At 44.4% G+C, this 22,533-nt stretch overlaps 1 protein-coding gene and 1 pseudogene across 1 annotated transcript in view; both read left to right on the top strand.

The window, feature by feature from the left end:
* The window catches only part of TMCC3 (transmembrane and coiled-coil domain family 3), a 307,813-nt gene that overhangs the window by 81,595 nt on the left and 203,685 nt on the right, over positions 1 to 22,533 (top strand). The gene's annotated exons all lie outside the window — the stretch shown is intronic.
* On the top strand, positions 10,497 to 14,668 carry LOC130028047 (DNA-binding protein RFX7-like; annotated as a pseudogene).

Raw genomic sequence — 22,533 nt, 5'->3', positions numbered from 1 at the left:
GTCCACTTCCTTATTTCCACAATCCACTCATCCCAGATCTGGTATTCTCAGTTCTTTTACCTGGGTCCAGGGTTTTTTATCAGTTGAAATTGTCTGTAACTTTGTTTTTGTTTTGTTTCTCTGTATTCCACAGATAAGTGAGATAATCCTGTATTTGTTCTTCTTCCTTTGTTCATTTTGCTCAAAATGGTTCCCTCTCATTCATCCAGGTTGAAGTGAACTACAGTATTTCCTCTTTTTTTATAGCTGCATAGAACTCCACTGTGTGTGCATACATCATCACATACATCATGAGTAATTTATCCATTCTTTAATATTTGGATATTTGGGTTATTTATCTGTTCTGAATATTATCCTAAGTGATACAATGAACATAGATGTGAATATAGCTTTTTGAATTAATATTTTTGTGTTGGGGAAGTTATATATCAAGCAGTGTAATAACTGAATAATATGGGAATGCCATTCTTACTTATTTTTTTTTATAATAGTCTTATTGTTTTCCATAGAGGCTGGACCAGACAACATTTCTACCAGCAAGCAATGAATGAGAGTTTCTTTCTTTTTTATCTCTCTTTTTTTTCTTTCTTTTTTTTCTTTTACAACATTCCCACTAGTATTGGTTGTTTTCAGTTTGGACTATAAATTTTTGGTTTCAGGGGGTTATGCTTGACTCTTTCACTCCTGGCTGTATGCTGGGGATCACTCTGGGTGGCACCAGGAGTAGTAGCAGGGATTGAACCAGGATTGGCTGCATGTAAGGCAAATGCCTTAATTTCTATATTACCTCTCCAATCCTAGGCTGGAATGTTAGGGCTTTGGAGCAGAGCAGGTAGACAAGGGGAGCTGCTGTCGTCACTGAAGCACCATCTGATGACACACAGGAAGGTTGGCAGAAGAGAAGAAGTGTGGAAAGATTTGCCTCTTCCCTTCCTCAGATTCCCCTGCCTCATATGGGAGGTTCCACAAAGCCTGGTGAGGTCTCGATGGCAGGGAAGGGGTGTTATGAGTAGAAGCGAAACGAAGAGCTGGTGTAAACAACACTGGCTCACAGTTTCAATCTATTACCCTACTGGTTTATTTACCGGAAATGGGGCTCAGTTATCCCTGGTCACTAACATCTATTTTTTATAGGCTTATCAGCATTCATGACCTAAAAACACTGTGAACAGTTACCCCTTTCGAATCATTAATGGCAGCCCCTTTGAAACAGTGCCCAGGGGATAGTGCTTTTTCCACAACAAACGTTTCTGGGTGAGGATTATCATAATGAAGCAAAGTCTCTATTTCCAGCGTCCAATTACCTTTCCATCTTGTGACCATCATTAGGCTACACTTGCAGCGAGTGAGCTGGAAGTTGTTGGAAAGTGCGCATTATCCTGCAGGCATGTAAGACTGGGTCTTTGCATAATCATCGCTGGATGAGCTCCTGCCTCTTGACATCTGTCACTCCTCCCCCTGCAGGGCCCTCATTTGGGATGCTGCCCGAGCAAAGTTCTGGTTCTTGGTTGGGATCGTGTCCCAGTCCAGGTGGGGAATGTCTCGTCATCCGCACAGCCTTTTCTTGTGGCACATTTTTGCCTTGAGTGGAAGCCCTGGGAGGACTCCAAGTTTGTGAGACAAATACGACGAAGGGCTTAAGGGCTTATTGGTATGTATGTTAATCGGCTCCAGGCCGAGTGGGCCTTTGAGACAATGTGAACAAATGACAGGAGAACATGGTATTCAGTAAGAAACATGCCACATGAGGCAACTGGGGACGTAGGTCAGGGAGGGGGCAAGGTCTATAGAGGAGGGAAGCATTCAGCCGGGAGGAGGTGGTGCTGAAAGGTGGTATATATGAAACCCTATCAGCAACAATACTGTAAACCACAGGGCAAAAAGTTATTACTTAAAAATACAACCTCTTGTAGAAGCAAGACTGGTGGGTGGGAAGCAAATGGGATGGAGGCAGGGGGCATTGGTGCAGGGAAGTGGACACTGGTGAAGGAATTGTTGTTCAAACATTGTCTGTCTAAAACCTAATCATGAATTTGCTCGAGCGGGCCCAGTAACGTCTCCATTGGAGACTTTGTTGTTACTGTGTCTGGCATATCGAATACGTCCCGGGGAGCTTGCCAGGCTCTGCCGTGCGGGCGAGATACACTCGGTAGCTTTCTGGGCTCTCTGAGAGGGGTGGAGGAATCGAACTCGGGTCGGCCATGTTGGCTGCGCGCAAGGCAAACGCCCTACCACTGTACTATCAATCATGAATAACTTTGTAATTTTATGATTACTAAATAAATAAAACAAGTGAACCTTTGGCCATCCCTATGGCAGGAGGGAGAAAGGCTCGCTGCTCTTCTTCAGGAGGACTGTCGGGAACTTCTTGGGACCTGGTCCTCTGGAGGGAGGTGAAGAGGGAAAGCCTTTGACCTTGGACAGAGCTCACTGTGAGGAGAAAGTGGGGGAAAGGGGTGAGCAGGGCTAATGGGGCCACAGTGGCCGGTCTACTGCCTAGCTTGAAAGGAGAGTGCATGAAATCAGAGTCTGATAAAATATTGATCAGTGGAGGCAGGAGAGAAGTACGAGGGTTAGCCTATCACATGGCCATCCTGGCATCGTATGCAGGAGTGATGCCTGAACACAGAGCCAGGAGTAAGTCCTGAGCAACACCAGATATGACCCTAACCCTCCCAGAATTTTTTTTTAATCAATCAACTGGTTGAAAGCAAGTCATTGCCCTCTAACTGCTGGAGGTGCCAGCACTGAGGGTAGTGCCGTGGCAGACCTGAATTCCAAAGCAGAGATCTCTGTGTGGAGCAAGATACCAGTGGGGTGAGTGGGGGGGTCCTGAAAAGTCGAGAAATAGGAACATTTATAAGCATGTGAGGACCTGACATGGCCACTGTGCAGTGAGTAAGCAGGAAATGAGCACCAAGAAAGCCCTCTGTGGGCCCCAAATGGCATGGATGGGAAATGGACAGGTAGGAGTTCATCTCTTTGCCTCATGGCTGGCCCAGAGCAGGGGCTTCATAAATATTTACTGGAAGATTTAATATGTGCATGCTGGCCAGAGTCCTTCCTGTGTGCTAAGAGGAGAGTGACTGTTTGGATTAGCCTTCCTGTGTACGGCTGGCTTTGGGATTGTCTGTGGTACATGATTTTCACAGAATGAAGCGATGACTTGGAAGGAGCAGGAAAGCAAATCCTTGAAGAGAATATAGTTTTCTCTTAAGAAAACTAGGTTTCCTTCCCATCCCCAACATGTTTATTTCTACAAAATTAGAAAAAAATTTTGGAATTTTCTCCCTTTTTCCTCTGTCCTGTAAAAAAAGAAATAGATTTTTTTTTTACAAAGGCAGCTAGTTTAGGTTCTTTTTTTCATTCTCATATTTTTGTGTATTTTGGGGTCACACTCTGTGGTGCTCAGGGCTTGCTCTTGGCCCTGTGCTCAGGGTTCACTTCTGGTGGGACTCGGGAACCATCCTTTGTGCCAGGGATTGAACCAAGGTCAACCATACACAGGGCAAACGCCTCAATGCCTGAGGTGTTAGGTCTCTCCAGCCCTAACACCTGTGGGATTTTTTTTTTTTGCTTTTTGGGTCACACTCGGCGATGCTCAGGGGTTACTCCTGGCTCATGCACTCAGGAATTGCTCCTGGCGGTGCTCGGGGGACCATATGGGATGCTGGGAATCGAACCTGTGTTGGCCATCTTGGCTGCATGCAAGGCAAACGCCCTATCCGCTGTGCTATTGCTCCAGCCCCTAGTTCTGTTTTAAAGTGTCTCATTAGCTGACCTGTAATATCTGTGATGGGGAATTGCAAAATCAGGTAGATTTTATTTTTCTAATGAGAAAACATGTATGGAAGAAAATGAGGGCCTGGCTAAGGGTGAGCAGCAAGTCTCTTGGAGATGAGAAAGGCAGGTTCAGGGGAGCTGTGTTTTGTACTACCCGAGGGAAACAGTTGCATCTGGGTACCAGACTAGCCCCGCTGAAGGCAGCACACGGACTATGAGTTTAGAGCAGTGGATGGTCCTGATGAGTTTGCTCAGGATGGTGGTTTGGGTGGAAGTCCAGGGAGTTTTATTTGACTCACTCTGCTCCTTCCGATGAAGAATTTAAAGTGACTTTTAACAGATGCATCACAGATATCTAACAGATGTTAACTAGTAAAGTGAATCTATAAATTGAAAATTAGAACCAAGGAAAGGAAGAGAATGCCATAACCATATCCAATAAGTGCTAAAAGAGACCATTTGATTAGTTTTACTCAAGCTTTCTGGCAGCAATAGCAGCAAGGATAAGGCACTAAGGCCCAGCTTTTGGAAAGGAGAATCATGCAGGTTTCCCAGCAGAGACAAATCTGTTCTAAAATCTTGCAGGTGTGATTTTTATTATCATTCTGGATTTCATAATTTTGATCATTTAGTGTGCTTACATCTTTCCCCTGCTGTTTCCTTAACGCTTGCCGATTTTCCTTTCCTTCATGGTTTCCTCAGTACCTGTGGGATTCTTTTAAAATTAAAATAAATTATTTTTTAAAAAAGTTTTTATTTGAGGTACCGGGTTTATAATACCTTTAATCACACTTTTCATGCATACATCATTCCAACACTAGACCCATCATTGGAGAGCCACTTTCCCTTGACCAGTGTCCTAAGGACCCCTCCCAACCAGCCCAGCCCCCATGTTTGTTCCTTCCTCCATCCTTTTGCCTGAAACACAGATATGATGTCTGGAGCTTAATGTATAATACTGAATCTGGAGAACAAAAGCCATACTTGAAGGATATATGAACAGTGAACTAACTAGAAGACTGGTTCTTTGGGGATTTGATGGATCAGAGCTGGCATACTTAGTTTTGTGCCATTTGCCTCTGGACTTTCACATGAAGATAAAATGCAGCTTGATTTTGTTTAAATCATTGTTTTAGGTCTCTGTTCACACTGAATCTCACTCTCGTTGATAGTATGAATTTCTCTGAAAGAGAAGCTATGCCAACCATTTCTGTGTCTCAAATTTTATTATTGGATACAGATATTGTTACTCTGAAAGTTGAGGCCAAATGAAAGCAAATTGCAGGGGTCAGATGCTTTTTCTATTTCTTTTCTTCCTGTACTCCTTTCAAATAAAAAATAAAAATTATCTTGCTAATACTGTGTTTATAGATGCCCATCCCATGGAGAGAGTATGGGTTCTCTTCCCCCATTGTACAGATGAGATCGTGAGGCTTGAAGAGGTTAATTAAGTGGCCAGGGTCATTTATTTCATGCTGAAAAAGTAGATCTCTTCCCTCAAGCGTCTTTATTCCCAAGTCCAGTGACTCACCTGTGTAGGTAAGCCTTCATATTTGCATGCTGTTCTCCCGCCTAGAAACGCTGACTGTCTGCAGTCTTCCCAGCTACTTTTGTGTACCCTGTCTCTGTTGCTCCAGAAAATCTTTCTTAATTCCTGCAAGCCATGGCTTTCTCCCATTGCTTTCTTAGCACTTCACACCCCAAACTCCCATCACATATTATTGATATGTTGTTTATTTGTCTTTCATGTAGACACAGAAATCCTGGAGAGAGGCAGGGTGGGTGGAGTCTGATTTTTTTGTTTGTTTGTTTTATTCCTAGAACATTGCATGGTGCCTGGCACAGAGCAGATGTTTAATAAATATTTGTTGACTTATTAAATGAACTCCCGTAGCTATTCAAAAAATGTTCCTGCTACTTTCTAAAAATTCTTTATATATTTTTTCCTCTTTAGCTTAGATTTGTCTTTCTTACCACTCTGCTAGAAGTTAATATTCTAAGTCTTGTGCCATAGTGAAATGTGTCTATAATTTTCAGAGACTTGATTTGGTAGATGACTTAGTCTTTGGTCAGATGTGGTACTTCCTCTCAGTGCTCAGCAGGCCAGCTCTGCTGTTAATGATTTCACAGTATGAAGACACTTGCATCCTATTAGACGGCAGTGATCTCTTCATCAGGGAGAAAACAAAATTGAGGTCATTGTAAACAAGTATATGTGTGAATTCATTCAGAAAAATGACTATCTAGACCCCAAATTGCATAATCATCCTCTTTGTATTTTGTGGATGAATAAAAGGTTTTAGCTTTTCATGGAGTTGAAAGATCTGCTATTGTGACAGAGGACGGAGGAAATTAGAACTTGTCTAGGGAGAGTCTGACTCTGTGGTGGTGTTCACATCATCCTCGACAGCATTTCCATTCAGAAAAATGTGCACCTTAAATTATGTTCAAACAATTTAGCCATACAGCATGTATGTGCAATCTTAATAAAGCTTTTTGAAAGGAAACTTGAGCAGTCATATCCCAATCCTCCACAAGATGAGGATGCCATATCATGAAAGCAGACTTTTAAAATTGAATGTTGTGTTTTTCACGAAATTAGATGATTTGCTATTGAGAATCACAAGGAAGTGAAAATGAAAATATTTTATTTCTTAATGTGTAAGGAATAAAACAATTTTTGGCAATGAGGATAGCCTTTCTTTCACAAATGAAGATACAATTAATTAAAGTGAGTGTTGTTTTGAGAAGATTTTCTCAGTCCTTGACACTGTCTTAGGTCTTCCTTCTCGTGGCATGGAAGTCTGTCTCTTTTGGACTTTGTAGGCCAGGCATATCATTGTGTCTCCACTGTCCACCTCAGGTTATCTCTTTTTGGGCATGAATCATTTCTTCCCTAATTGGGTAGAAATTCCAACATCTTCTGCTCGCTCAACTGACCTCTGATGAACCTGTCATCCCTTTTGCTTTTGCCTAGTAAGTCAGTTGTAGAAGCACCAGGAATATGCTTAAGGCAAATCAAGAGAGCTTTCACAGCTAATAATTTGAAAAGGGTTCACCTGCTGTATTAAGTTGTTACTGAGTTGGGTGTATTTCCATGGATTTCGTATATTTGTACAATTCCCAGTGTGCATTGATCCGATAGACTTTCACTCCCATTGATTTGAAAACAACTTCCTTCAGCCCCTGACCCTTGCCCCCCACTCCCCACACATACATGCACCCTCACACAAGGTGAAAGCACCTGACTTGTTTTCTTTCCCAGATTCTGGAATCCTAGGACCAGGGACTACTAGAAACTTGTCACAGGACCTGACGTGCTTAGTACTCATTTACTGAAATTGGTGATAGACCTTAAAGGGGTGGAGCCACAGCAAAGCAGTTTCCACGTTGCAGTTTTGTCTTCCTGTTTTGTGTCTGCTAAAAGAGAACACCACTGCCAGTTGAAAAAACTATATACCGCTTTCTTTAGAGCTATTGTGACATGGGTTTGCAAACATGCTGATGTGGCCCGCCTGCACATGACTTAAACCTCAAGCATGAAAGCAGTGTTTGCTTTTTCCTCTGACAGTTCGAGCATAAGGGATGTCAGTCTTGAGTCTTCAAAGGCACCTCTGGAAGGTGAACTCTGCGGGTCCTGTTGGTTTTCGTTAGCATGGTGGATGGGCCTGAGAGTGAGAGGTCTTTAATCTGGAGCCATGCAGGGACTTCAAAAACAAAAGTCTGTTTCCCTACTATCTTGTTTTGCATTCTCCCTTGATTTGCGTTGGCCATGAAGAATGGCAATGGTCCTCCTCAAGTTCCCATAGATTTTGTTGTTCTTGGGAGGTGGAATATTTATAGGGTCTTTTGGAAGAACTAAAGAGGACAAAAGTTTCCATCTCAGAAATAGGAGCTTCAGAAATGACTGAGCACGTGAGGGAATGCAACGTTCCTTGCTGGGGGCCAGTGCCACAGGGGCTCATGGACTGATATTCAGGCTTCTCATGTATAGCTCTGGGAACCCGAGGAAGCCCTTGTGTCAAGGAACAAGAGCCTTGTTCCAAAATCCCTGGCTTCGAGACCTGGCCTTGCCTGAGTCTTCGGGTATGTATTAGCTTCCGAGTGTCCTATCCCTGGTGGCACTTGGTATATTTGTGACCTCCGTTTGAGTTTCTGTGATTCTGTGTATTATTGGTGAGCTGTTTTCTTCACTTCGGGTGGCATTATAATCATAGTTATCAAAGAAGGTGGTGAATCTTCCGCGTGAACATCAAGCTTCCCTTGGGCAGAGCACTGGGCTCCCAGCGCCTTTGTTTCCTTCTTTTCTGAAACAGAGATAATGCCTGCCCATAGCCATCTCTCAGAATTTGTGTTGTGGATCAAATGGGAAAAATAACATGGACTAGAGACTCTTTCTATGTTTCCTCAGCTGCTGAATGGAGAGGCGCTTGCCGGCTTTGCCCTCGTAAGGATTAGGAGGGGCCCCTTGCAAAGCGCTGTGTAAATGGCAGTGCAGAATGCAACAATAATGCATCCACCAGCTAATTATTTAATCCTGAGTCCTGGCCACAAGCATTACTGCCTAGCCAGCTGACTGTTGCCTGGGTAGATTTTTGTGCTGTTTCGTCTTTACATCTAGAAGCCATGACTGTCTGAGCCCTTTCCTGAATCTTGCCTACCCCACTCCCACTCACCTCTCTGCTTGTTCATATCTACCCTTTTGCCAAGGGTTCTCTCAGATGATGTCATGTGACACAAGTGCCCATGGGAAGCATCTTCTCCCGTGCATCTATGTTCAGCTGTCCTGGGCTGGGATATTTCTTCCCAGACATGTGTGTCCTAGGGCTCCCTAGGGTATGAGTCATCCCTCATCCCTGGCACAAGACTGTGCCGGTGGGACATGCCCTGGAGTTGTTTGCTGATTTTCTACACCTGCAGGCATGAAGGTACTGGCAGAGGGACAAATCCACGCGGGTTCCGGGGCCAAGATTTCCAAGCCTACTCGGATTGGAGTCGAGCATCCTCCACCCAGATCTTCCAAATTCCAGTAGGCAGGGGTCACACCCACCACCTGGCCCCCTGGCGCCGTGTAATCCCATCAACGGCCAAGACTCAAAGACTATAAAATCCAGCTCTCGGACGAGACCAGTGCAGTCTTCTGCCCCCGCGCCTGGCTGTTCCTCGCCGGAGCCCCTTGGAGGGGAGCGGGTTGAGCTTTCCTCCCAGCCCTGACCAGGGCTCCGGCAGCCGAAGACCTCCAGGACCAGCCACCACCATGCTGAAACCACTCTCCGCGCACATGAAGGTACTGGCAGAGGGACAAAGCCACGCGGGTTCCGGGGCCGAGATCTCCAAGCCTACTCAGATTTGGGCCGAGCATCCTCCACCCAGATCCTCCAAATTACAGTAGGCGGGGGTCACACCCACCAACTGGCCCCCTGGCGCCGTGTAATCCCATCAACGGCCAAGACTCAGAGACTATAAAATCGCATTAGCGGCATTCACGGCCGAGGGACATCTTATCAGGACATCTTTTTATGACATCTTATTATCTCATTCCTACTTTGAACAAACTTGCAGGCAATCGAATGTAGCCTGCCCACAGGGCAGAGTCTGGCAAACTCCCTGTGGCATACCACATATGCCAAATACCAGTAACAATGATGGGTCTCATTCTCCTAAAGAGCCTTGAATATAATCTCAGGGCTAGGATGAAAGAGACGTTACTGGGGCCTGCTCGAGGCAATCGACGAATAACAGGATGATGAAATGAAAAATGAAATGAAATGCAGGCATGCTCTGGAATGGAACAAGGCAGCAAATGCAAACCTTTCCTTCCTTGAGAGTATATAGGATATTTAACCACCAAAACAATGAAGCTGAGTAGTTATGTGCTTTTAGACCTGGAAAGCATCTTAGGGAGTTATTCTTTATTGCATATAATAAGTGCCTGTTATACTTTATTTTCTTTGTTTTTATATCAAGTAAATGGTGAATATGATTGTCCGCATTTAAGGCAAGGATTCCAAGATTCATTCTCCTGATGTTTCTCATCTCGAGGTTATAGGAAAGCAACTAAAACTCACCTCACTGTTTTTTAAAAGAACAGGATTCACTATTATATTCTTTCTTCTTTTGGGGGGAGTTGTGGGCACATCCAGCAGTGTTCAGGGGCTATTTCTGATTCTGTGCTCAGGAATGACCCCTCACAGTGCTCAGGTATTGAGGATTCAAACCAGAGTCTATTGTTTGTAACACAAGCATCTAACCCTCTGCACTATCTCTCTGGCTCTTTATTTTGCTTCTGTAATGGGAAAGGGGCTGGGCTCATTATAGCTAAGAGTTTGGAAAGAGGGCGGCGTAGGGGGAGGTTGGGGAAGAGGGGGGAGTAGCGCCGACCGGCGGGCTGCAGCAGCGCGGAAGCCCGGAAGCCCCGCGCCGCCTTCCCGCGGGGAATGCGGGGTGCGGGCCGCCGCGCCCCCCTCATCTCCGGCTGCAACCTCCTCCTTCCCCCCTCCTCCTCCCTTCTCCTCCCCCCTCCTCCTCGTCCTCCCCCTCCTCCTCCGGCCACCCCCCTTCTCCTCCCCCTCCTCCCCCTTCCGCAGCTGCCCCTCTCCCCCTGCGCGGGGGGTGGGGGTGGGGGGGGGAGGACGGGGGTGGTCCTGCCCGCGCTGGTGCCCGGGAGTGAGGCCAGCGCGCTGCAGCACAAGATCAAGAACTCCGTCTGCAAAACTGTTCAATCTAAAATGGACTGCATTTTGCAAGAAATTGAGAAGTTTACAGACCTAGAGAAACTCTACCTCTACCTTCAGCTGCCTTCTGTTCTCAGCAATGGAGAGAAAAGTGATCAGAATGCCATGTCATCTAGCCGGGCACAGCAAATGCATGCCTGTTCCTGGATTCGGAATGTACTTGAGGAGCATCCTGAGACTTCACTACCTAAGCAGGAAGTCTATGATGAGTATAAGAGCTATTGTGATAATCTTGGTTACCATCCATTAAGAGCTGCTGACTTTGGGAAGATCATGAAAAATGTCTTTTCAAACTTGAAGGCACGTGGTCTGGGCACAAGAGGCAAATCTAAATATTGCTACAGTGGACTACAGAAAAAAAGCTTTTGTCCATATGCCAACACTGCTCAATCTCGACTTTCACAAAACTGGAGATGGGCTGGAAGGAGCCAAACCTTCTGGACAGCAAAACATTAATGAGGAAGTCATCTCTTCGGCTTGCTACCTTCAGCTTGTGTGAGTGGGCCCAGGAGGTGCTGAGCCAGCCATTCGACACAGTCTTGGAGTTAGCCCGCTTCCTGGTGATAAGCCCCTATATAGGCATCAAGTTCATGGCGGTGCTGTCTGTGATGGAAACGGCACTACCAGGAATTAAAGGAATTACCCAGCCCTCTGCTTTTGTACCTACAGCTGAAAATAATTCCTTTCAGTCTCAAGTGAAGAGTTTGCCATTTCCTATTGATGCTAAACAGCAGTTGCAACGCAAAATCCAGAAGAAGAAACACCAAGAACAGAAACTACAGTCCCCTCTGCCAGGAGAGTCCTCAACAAAAAAATCAGAAGGCGCCACCACCAATGGAGTGACAAGTCTTCCAAATGGGAACCCTGCGATCCTTTCTCCTCAGCCCATTGGCATCGTAGAGGCTGCTGTTCCTAGTCCCATTTTGGTCCAGCGGACCAGGCAGTTGGTAACTTCCCCGAGTCCGATGAGTTCTTCTGATGGCAAAGTTCTTCCCCTCAATGTTCAGGTGGTCACTCAGCACATGCAATCTGTGAAACAGGCTCTAAAGACTCCTCAGAATGTCCCAGCCATTCCCCACGGGGACCGCTCTGCCTGGCACTGGTACCCTCAGATCCTGCCCAAGCCAGCCAACTCCAGTGCTCTCACCATCCTCTCTCCAGTTACTGTCCTCTTCACTAGCAGCCCCATCAAAACTGCTGTCATGCCCACTTCCCACATGAGCTCTCTGAACGTGGTGAAGATGACAGCCATATCCCTGGCAGCCAGCAACAGCAGCGCCCCTGTTAAATAGTCTGCCTCAGCAAACAGTGCTCTGAGAACCACAGAAGAGTCATGGACCTTCCCACAGATCAAAAACGGCTCCGTTGTCTCACTTCAGTCTCCTGGATCCAAGGGCAGCAGCGGCAGATGTTCGTCCACTGTGGAAGTCAAGATGGAACCTGAGATTTCCTCAGACGAGCAGCAGGTGGTACAGTGACAAGACAATTCGGAGCGGAATAAAACTCCCAAAACAACACCTAGTGCCCTTCTGGGGCAGAAAAGTACATCAGATGGAGCCATGCAGAAACCTTCCAGTGAAGGTGCTGTGGAAGTAAAAGCGACAGAGGTCTGTGGCCAGAGGACCAAATGTAAAAGCCTCTGTGGTGAAACCCAGCCCGCATCAGCAGGCAGTGATCAAAGCCTGAGCGCACTCACCACGGCCACCCACAACTTAACTCTCACCAGCACCAACTCACTGCCTAGTGGTGACTCAGCAAAGACCCGAAAGTGTGCACTAAAAACCCACAGAAGCGACTGTCTTCTGCTTTGCAAGAGTCCCAGGTGCCTCCCGTCAAGAAGCCAAGTGTGGAGCAAGTTTCTGCAGCTGTCAAAAACCAGAAACCAGGTACTGTTAAGAAGAACCACGCGGTTCCACATTCAGGGACAATGGAGAGTGTCTCAGCAGGTGCCGCACTCCCTAGCGCACTGTCCATAGACATCAGCTCACACCTTGTGGCAAATCTGCCCTTGAATTCTTCTGCTCTTCTCCCCCACAGACTTGGCTTCAGAAGTGCCCACCACACCATCCTCTTTCGATATCAAAGTCAAACTTGAAGGAAGTGTCTTTCTCTTGAACAGTGACCCGAAATCCAATGGCAGCTTCAACCCAAGCAAATGGCAGCAGGTCATGAAGGACCCGGAGTTCCTGTCTGCCGGCTGTGAGGAGACTCAGGCCATCAGTGTGGGGGGATACCCAAGCACCCTGACATCAGCGAGTTAGAGAAGTCGGTTTGGGAGCTCTAAGGGCTGCCCCAGGACCCATATCCCCAGCAGTTGCACGGCCAAGAGTCACCCCTGAGTCAGACCCCGGCCCCTTCCTCAGACCAGTTACCTCTCCAGTCAGAGCTGAAGGAGTTTGATCCTTTGGTCTCACAGGCCCGCGACAGCTACTTTCCTTTCAACGATGAGCTCACACAGGATAGCATCATAGAGGAGCTAGTGCTCATGGAGCAGCAGATGGCGATGAGCAACCCTCATGCGTTCGGCAGCTGCCTGGGAATGGCTCTCCAGAGTCAGTAAGTAACACCAGGAGCCCCAGCATCCTTATACACCTCCAGCACCCACTTCTACCATTCGATCCACAGCAATGGCACTCTGATCCATACCCCCACACCCACCTCGGAAATGATTGCTGGCTCTCAGGGTCTGCCCCGGGAGAACACTTGCTCAAGGCTGGCACAAACCATCCCCTCTAAGAAGCAGCCAGCACACACCAATTAGGACTCCACACTCAAACTGCAGTAGCAGCGTCACTCCCAGCCCTGTGGAATGCAGGAATCCATTTGCCTTTACCCCGATAAGCTCCAGCATGGTGTACCATGATGCCAGTATTGTCTCCAGTAGTTCTATGAAACCAGTGCAGAGACCCATGGCCACGCACCCTGATAAAAGCAAGCTTGAGTGGATAAACACTAGGTATAGCGAGGTGAGCAGTTCGTCGGTCTCTGGCCATGGCATTCTGCCAAGCTATCAGGACTTAGTAGAAGACTGTTTTAGGAAACCTCATGCTTTCGTTGTGCCGGGACAGTCTTACCAAGCTCAAGCCAGGCACTTCAACACTTACTTTGGCCATGTAATTCCTGTCTCTCCTGTGCAGCATCAGGGCACTGCCGTGAATAACACCAACAAACAGGATGGTTTTGCCGTCCTACCCAATTTGATAATAAAGGAACAAATTCATCCACCAGTGGCAATTTCAGATGCCAGAGTCTGAGCCTTGCCATCCATCACCAGCAGAACCTTAGTGGAAGCACCCTCTATCCAGTATCCAACATTTCCCCAGTCCAATGGTACCTCCTTTGGAAGTCCAGTCACCCCAGAAGTTCATGTTTTCACAAATGTTCACACAGATGCATGTGCCAACAACCTAGCCCAGAGAAGCCAGTTGGTTCCCTTGACAGTCATGATGCAGATAGCATTCCCCAATGTGCTTCAGAAGCAAACAAATAGTAAAAAACACCACCAATGTTTTGTTGAGCAAACTAGATTCTGATAATGATGATGCAGTAAGTAGTTTGGGCATGAACAACCTGCCCTCCAATTACACAGCCCGGATGAATCGCACTCAGATCTTGGAAACGTCCCCAGTTTTCCCTAGTGCCAACTCACAGAATATGATCAATTCCAGCACTTCAGTTTATGAATTCCAAAACCATCTTACCTCACCAAAACCAGTAGCACTGATCAGATCAGCTTTTCTCCTGAAGATATTCAAGCACAATCCGAAATTGGAGAGCAACAGTTAGACTTCAATAGCACTGTTAAAGACTTATGGAGAGGAGAACGCTTGCAAACCAGCCAGCTGTTGGTAGCTCAGGTCACCTCTGATCTCACTAATGCTGCGTCTGATTTCTCTAGTGATCTCAGATTGTTGTCTGAGCTCTCCGGCAGCATCAATGATTTGAACACATTAGACCCAAATCTACTGTTCGATCCAAGTCGTCAGTCGGGACAAGATGATGAAGCTACACTGGAAGAATTAAAGAATGACCCATTGTTTCAACAAATTTGCAGTGAATCCATGAGCTCTATGACTCCATTAGGTTTTGAGTGGATAGAAAGCAAGGACCATCCTGCTGTTGAAATGTTGGGGTTAAATTGTGTTTTATAATATGTAGCACACTGTATCTAAAGACATATGTATTGTATTTGTCTTAATGGAAGTGCCTCCCCACAGCAGAAATACTATTAATTGTGACATTTTAGAAGAGTTTGCTGCAGAAGTGATTTCTTCAAGTAGGACATGGTTAGGCTTGCCTCAGTTCTTAATAATTTCCAGAGACAGTAGGCGATAGAAGAACAAGTATTAGGTTTTAAATTCTACAACATTTCCCCCATTTAATCACATTGTTAGTAAACAATTGACTAACCGCCTTTTACAAGAGCAGTCTAGATCTTTATTTTGTGTAAATTTATTCACTTTTTGATCTGCACAGAATTTAGAGAAAACCATTGATTTTTGAGGTAGTCTATTTTTTCTGTTGTTGACATTATCGTTTAGATATGAAATCATAGCTAAGGTTAGCATAGTTAAGTTCTGTAGACTAGAAGGTCTTCTTTGGAACAGGGATAATAGAAGATTATTTTAAGTATTTAGGCATGAAGCATAGAGCTAGTGTAGAATGAAAAATCTCTGTAGGACTTTCTGGGACTTCAGTACCATTTGCACCTACAATGAAGGGCTTAAATAGGAAAAAATAATGGAAAATTTAATATTTAAGGAAAGCAGAAACAGCACTAAAACTTTTAAAAGGAAAAACTAGTAGCTATTTGTATTTGTAATCTTGCATTACTTCTTATTTCAAAGTGTTGGCTTTTAATATGGCGTGCGTGCACACACACACACACACACACACACACACACACACCTCAAATAACTACAGACAGTATAATTTAATAGAATAAACACAAGCATGCTAGGAAAATGTTTTCTGTTTATGTAATTGAGATTGGGGAATCAGGAAGGAGAATAAAAACATTTTCTTACTTTCACAATGACTGCATGCACATACTAAAATCTGTGATTTTATTTTGTGGAATCTTTAGTTGCAGAATTGTTAAGCCTTCAGTTGAATGATTTCTTCATTCCTCCTGAATTCAATAAATGCATCTTGTTTATAAGATCCATTTGAAAATAAACAGGAGGAAGATAGCATTAAAAAACTGAACAAAAATATTATACCACCTAAAGGTCTGACACCACAAATCTTTATATCTCTGATAAAACAAAGGGGATATCAATAATACTTGAAGAAGAGGAGCATTTTATTACATGCTTAATTTATTGTGATAGCCATTATTGCAAAAGAAGCGCTCAGGATTTGTTTTAAAATGTTCTCTCTATGGTTCTCATTTTGTTTTATGAATAATATTTATGAATTTCATGGTAACAAAAATCAGCTCACTGGTTGACAGTTCTGCTTAGTGAGTTCAAGATCATTTTCAAAGAGATTTAAAAATTGCCATTACATCTTTAAAGCTAACATTAAACCATTGCTGTGCTACCTTGAATCTAGCTAAGCTTTCCTATACCTTAATTAGGAAGCCAATCAGAAAACTACAATCAATGAATATTTAACGAGCATGATGAAGGGTTTAATTTAATAAAATTTCATCGTTCACTAAATTTGCAAGGTAGGGTATTAACATTTTGATAAATAAATGGTGCTAGGGTTGGCTCAGATATTTATATATTAATAACGTCATAGTTATTGGCATTTGTGTATGTTTGCTGTTGATTTGATAATCTGTTAGATTTTTTCCCTTGATGCTATTTATTTCTTCACTGTACATTGAAACACAGCACTACTGCACACCAAAGTATGCAATACTCAAAGGAAACTGTGTGATTTCTTCTTATAACAAATTATGGGAGCCTTTCTCTATGAGATACTCTGAAAAGGAGATTTTTGAGGCCATTCTAATCTCTTTTTTACATTATTAACTTCCTACAAATATAAAAATAATGAAATCTTTTTTGATAAAAATATGAAGACTGGAGGATTTTTAACCCCATGTACAGTATTGCAGCAAACACTTTAAATTTGGTTGAATTCGTCCAACAAACTTTCTGGGATTCATATATTGCGCTAAACTTGTTGAACCTGTGGTAGGCACATCTCTTAGGATAAATGCAACCAATGCAGTCCACAGATTAAAGTTTTTAAATGTGTTTCATTATGAAAAGACAAAATGTCACCAAAGTGACGGATAAAATTGTCTTATATAGCAATGTGCATTGATCTCAATGAGATATTTCTATTTCTTATTCTCTTAGATGAGAATATTACGGCAGGAAAAATTAAGTTTAGTTTGCTTCACCATGTTAATACATGATCACAAAATGTGCATGAGTGTTATTGACTTACCCTGTACAGTACAAGGTATTCCTGTAACCACTCTTTTTTTCTTGGCTGTATTGAAACTGGTTCCGTGATAACCAGGCAAGCATAGTTATTCACAAGTTATTCACTTCTTTATGTTTACTAATTCTGTTAGTTATTGTTGAATATGTTCTTTCATTGGATTCCTTTCATTGTTTTGATGTTTAAAACGTATTACATGATGTTTATCATGATAAGACTTCATGAAGTAAATGATTTTGCATATATTTGCAATAAGCACTGACTTTTGAACTGAAAAGAAGGAAAGTGTTTTTTGTGTGTGTGCAGTGAATCTGAGGTTCATATAATAGTCTTGTACTATAATGTGCTTTACTACACCATAAATGACAAAAACAAGCCCTGTTTTCATGTTTCATTTAGTGCAAAAAAAAAAAAAAAGAAGATCGATTTCCGCAGTGTTTTGTCGTCTGTTGTACCTGCTGAAACTACTATAGTAGTTCAATATTGCAGTAGCATTTCAGTTCTCTCTTTTTATTGAAAGTGCTCAAAAATTGTTTTCTAAATGTTTTCAAAAACAATTAAAAACATTGTATATTAAAAAAAAGAGTTTGGAAAGAATCAATGTTGAGTATAAAAAAAGAAAGCATTGCATGACAGCAAGGACCCAGATTAGATGGCCACTCTCCAGTGCCAAGCAAGGGTATCTGCTGGGATTCCAAGGAAGAGGAGGTAGTCCTTCTCCTCAGACATTTCAGAAGAGTTCAGAAAAACACCTGGAAAGCAGCAGGGACATTGTGCAATGTAGTGGAAAGGATGCAGACTTTACGACCATCTGTGAACCCCAGTTCTGCAGCCTCTTCATCCATGGACCCTGGATAGCTTCCAGTTTCATCTTCCCTGGGTCTCACGTTCTGCATTTGTAGATGGGGAGCATGGCATGAGAACTGACTCCTCAGGGTCAGCATTACAAGAGAAAAGAGACACACAGAATGACTTAGAGTAGGGCTGGGGGTGTTGCTCAGTAGTAGAGCCTTGCGTGTGCGAGGTCTTGGGTTTATTACACACACACACACACACACACACACACACACACACAGGTGGGGAGGGAAGGAGAAAGAAAGAAAGAGAGAATGCCTGGTTCTAATATAATAAGATTAGTGAGTATTGGTGGTGGGTTATTGTTAGTATTATTATTATTGAGGTCGAGGAAAATTTTGCACTGAGAACTTCAAACTCCTTGGCAAGAGCCAGAAGCTGATGGCCTTAGATTAGTCTCAGAAAGCACGTGGGTGTGTTCTCAACTGGACCTTCTCCAAGTCTTGAGGATCGTCTCTAGGATCCAAACATGCACTTCTTTGCTGGAATGTGTCCAGTGAAGACAGACTTTGGAGCCAGGCCTTGTGCTGTGATCACAAGAATAATTTTCTTTGACTATGAGATCAGCTTAAGGTGCTCAGCACTTTGGTTATTAAAAGCAAATAGCAGCGGCCCCGCTGCCTCCCTGGATCCAGGCTCCGTTGACTTTCTCAGCAGGGCTCGAGACCAAGGGCTAAGTCCCTGGCGCTGCCCGCCCTGTAAAGCTCCAGGGAGGCATGAATAGTTGATGAAGGTTTTTCTGTTTGCCCGTTGAACCTTTAATAAAGTGGAACTTGGAAAAGTGCTGTAGCCCTTTGCTGGTTGAGGCTGCTCGGCCTCTGGGACCCTATAGGACTGACAAGATGTTTTGAAGCAGCATGGGTAGGTGTTTACCAGGTTTTTGAGGTCTTGCTTTAGATCAGGACTGGAGCCTGGGTGTCATCTTAGCCTTCAGAGCAGCCCCGGCCATGAGCTCATCTCCTTGCCCCCCCTCCCCCGCTCCCCATGAGAAGGTGACATAGAAGGGTCATTGATACAGCTCCTAAGTTGCTATAACTCAGGATAGGGCTGTGCTTTCTCTCCTCACTCCCTGTGTGTGCACTTGGAAAGCCGCTGTCCACAGTAGGAACCCATGAAGTTGGTGAGGCCTCAGCACCCCAAATCCATGCCGGACTGCCTGGGATTTCATGTGGATTTTACGTGGAACCTGGGCTATAGGATCCTGCCTCTCCCATTTCAGCCCTTTCTCTGGTCCCGGGGTCCCCTTCCCTAGAATCACTAGAGGCTCAGTGGGATGCAGGCTCCTCATTGCTGGAATGATTTGGAGATGCTGCTGTTGCATAGGATCTTTGCTGTGAAAAACAAACAGAAGGTCTCGAAAAGATTGTGGAGCCCCCATGACCTTCAGTGCACCAGCCCCTTGCATTTGTCTGTGACAGCTCAGTGTCGGGGGCTGGAAACAAATGCTGGGGAGGTCAGGGAAGTGGAGGGGGCAAACGGGGTGACTTGGCTCACATCAACCGCTGAAAAGTGCTTAATTTTTCAATTTTATTTATGCACTTGGATTTGCAACACTGTTCTGGTTAGGATTTTGTGCATACGGCGTTCCATTACCCTCCACCGCTTCCCTTCACCATTATTTCAGGCTTCCTTTGTCCTGTCTCTCTGCCCTGGTGCATTGCTTACATTCATACAAACTTCTTACAAGCCAAATGTTGAGTGCAATGCAGAAAACAAACATGCACTTTCCAGTTTTATTCCTAAACTTCCTGTCCTGGGCCACACCTCACTGAAAGGGCTTTTGCTCAGAGATCACTTCTGACCACTTGTGGTGTTGAAGATTGAACAGGGTTGCCCACATTTGCCCGTATGAAAAGCAAGTATCTTAAACTCTTACTGTCTCTCTGCCCACACCCACCACCCCGTCTTTAAAAAAAAAAGTTCTCTTCTTTTATTGACAGGCTGGAACGATAGCATAGTGGTAGGGTGTTTGCCTTGCATGAGGCCAGCCTGGCCAACCCGGGTTCGATTCCTCCACCCCTCTTAGAGAGCCCGGAAAGCTACCAAGAGTATCTTGCCCACACGGCAAAGCCTGGCAAGCTACCCATAATGTGTTCGATATGCCAAACACAGTAACAACAAGTCTCACAATGACGACGTCACTGGGCCCGCTTGAACAAATCGATGAACAACATGAGGACAGTGCTATCGTGCTACAGTGCTCTTATTGACATAACTTCTCAACTTCTGGAGTGCCCTGGCAAAGGACTGTCTGGATCACAGCTATAGGGCTCTTAGCTTTTGCCATTTCTTGTATATAAATTATGGAGCTCAATCAACACTGAGACTCCTGAGGCCAAGGAGGAACCTACTCCCTGGCCTCAGGAGTGGCATCTTGCCATGCAACTCAACATCAAATAGCTGATAAATAGCTCCTTTTAGTGACACTCAGTGTCACTAAAATGATTGACTCCTGTCTCCAGCCAAAGAGGTTCCATATTGAGAAATAAAACAAATTAAAATCAAGTCCCTCAGTTTTCTCTCTGCCTTTCCAGCCCAAGAAACAAACCTATGGTTTTCCCATTAGTCTTTTGCTGGTAGAGGATCATTCCCTCTTCTCCATCTTTTTAGCAGATTAGTACCATTTTGTATATAGGGACCATTTTGAACATGAAGGAGAAGGATGTTGCCATGAGATCCTCTGCACAATAGCTGAAATAGAGTTAGTTATTCCAGGTATCTTCACTTTGGAGCTACAATTCAAATAAATTATTGTGACACAAATTTTCACATAAGGAATATGTCAAATTTTTTGGAAGCCTGCCTCATGGGCCAAGGGGAGAAGGCAGCTGGAATAGAGGAGGGATCACTAAGAAAAAGATGGCTGGAGGAATCGGTCAGGATGGGAGATGTGTGCAGAAAGTAGATAAAGGACCAAACATGATGACCTCTCAGGGTCTGTATTGCAAACGATAATGCCCAAAAGTAGAGAGAGATTATGGGGAATCATGTCTTCCATGGAGGCAGGGGGAGGGTGGGAAAGGGGGGGTATACCAGGAATATTGGTGGTGGGAAGTGTGCACTGGTGGAGGGATGGGTGTATGATCATTGTGTGATTGTAACCTAAACATGAAAGCTTATAACTATCTGACGGTGATTCAATAAAATTAAAAAAAAGAATATGTCAAATTTTTGTCTAATGTGAGATGGCAGTGGAGAACAGGGAAGGTGAACTGGATTGTTTCTGATATAAGACCTAACCAGGGTCTCAGGAGTTAGGTCACTGTAGCTACTCAGCTATGATTCCAGCACTTGTCTTCATAAATACCCACTTATCACACACTCTGGGTGACAATAAAGAACATGCACTAATTCTCCTTACATCATCTCACCCCAATCCAAGATTCCATGAAATCCCTATCCCATCTTCCCTCTCCTTTGTGAGTGTTCACTCACTAGACATTTAATAGCTGTTTGCCATAATCTGAACAGCAACTGAACCAGGAGGCTAGACAACAAACAAGCCCCCTGGTCCAACCACTTGGGGATTCCTGAGAACTGGCAAGTTTGGGGTTGTATATGCAGTGGATGGGTACCAGATGGATCTACAGTAGTGCATTTTGAGGTTTAAATTTATCTTTGCACAGATTTTTGGTCATAATCAGTGCCTGGGGTTTGGATCTTTCTGGTTGATAGGTTTGGATGATGGGGTAGTACTTAACTTCAATTTTGCTCAGCTAAGGGGAATCTGGGGCTGGTTAGTCTGCTGCTAAGACGTCAATTAGTTGTACTTGAGACAGTAAACATCATGTGCGCCAAAGTTAGTAATTATAATAACTTGTGCTAAAGCCAAATGGGAGGGGAAAACAGATTTGGTGGGATGCGAGCCTAATGCTTCAGAATTTTGCAAAAGCAAAGCATGTGCTCTGCAGAATTTAACTGGGGAGGAGGAACTGTCCCCATGGTAAACATATAAACCAGTCAGGGGAGTCTTGGGTACTGGACAAAGAGAGCTTGTGCCTATGACTCATTGTCTACTCCTCAACAGTATTCAGTGTCCAATCTGTTCATGCATCCTTCCGTCCACTCCTCTCTCCACCCACAATGAACTCCTGCTGCATATCGGAAGGGATACAGAAGGAAAAGTTACATTTCTCAGTCCCAGGAAATCTGTGACCAACTGGATGAATCAGATAACTAACAAACAATGTAAACATGGTTTTGTAGGTTTTAAAAATATTTATACCTTGGAGCCAGAGGATAGTACAGTGGGTAGGGCACTTGCCTTGCACATGGCTGGCCTGAGTTCAGTATCCAGCACCACACATGGTCCTCCAAGAACCAGGTGTTATCTCTAAGTGCAGAGCTAGGAGTGAGTCCTGAACACTGTCAGACTCTGTTGGTGAAGGGAAAAGGGGAGTCTGGACCTCAGTACTGATGCCTGCCAGGAGGACTCAGTGGTGTAACTGCACTGGAGGATGGGCTCATCAGCCCCAAGATGCCCCGCTTCGAATTTTCATTCGTCAAGCCATTCTACATGTAGGAATGTTTCTGGACCACATACCAGTGGACATGTGCATCGTTGTACCAGTGTGTTTTTATATATACAAGACATATATTTTAAAGATAGTCGATAAAAAAGGAAAGAGAGTTCAGCAACAGGGATTAGTGTCACCCTTGTCTGATCACAGGATCCTGTGTAGTCTGGAAACAGTGTGTTTCAGAGGGAGTTAAAGATGTTTGAGATGCTAATGGTACATTGCCCAATGAAAATATT

Source organism: Sorex fumeus, unplaced genomic scaffold, assembly GCF_029834395.1.
Source record: "Sorex fumeus unplaced genomic scaffold, SorFum_2.1 ptg000003l, whole genome shotgun sequence".
In the NCBI taxonomy this organism is placed as follows: Eukaryota; Metazoa; Chordata; class Mammalia; order Eulipotyphla; family Soricidae; genus Sorex; species Sorex fumeus.
This window is presented reverse-complemented; position numbering and strand designations above follow the sequence as displayed.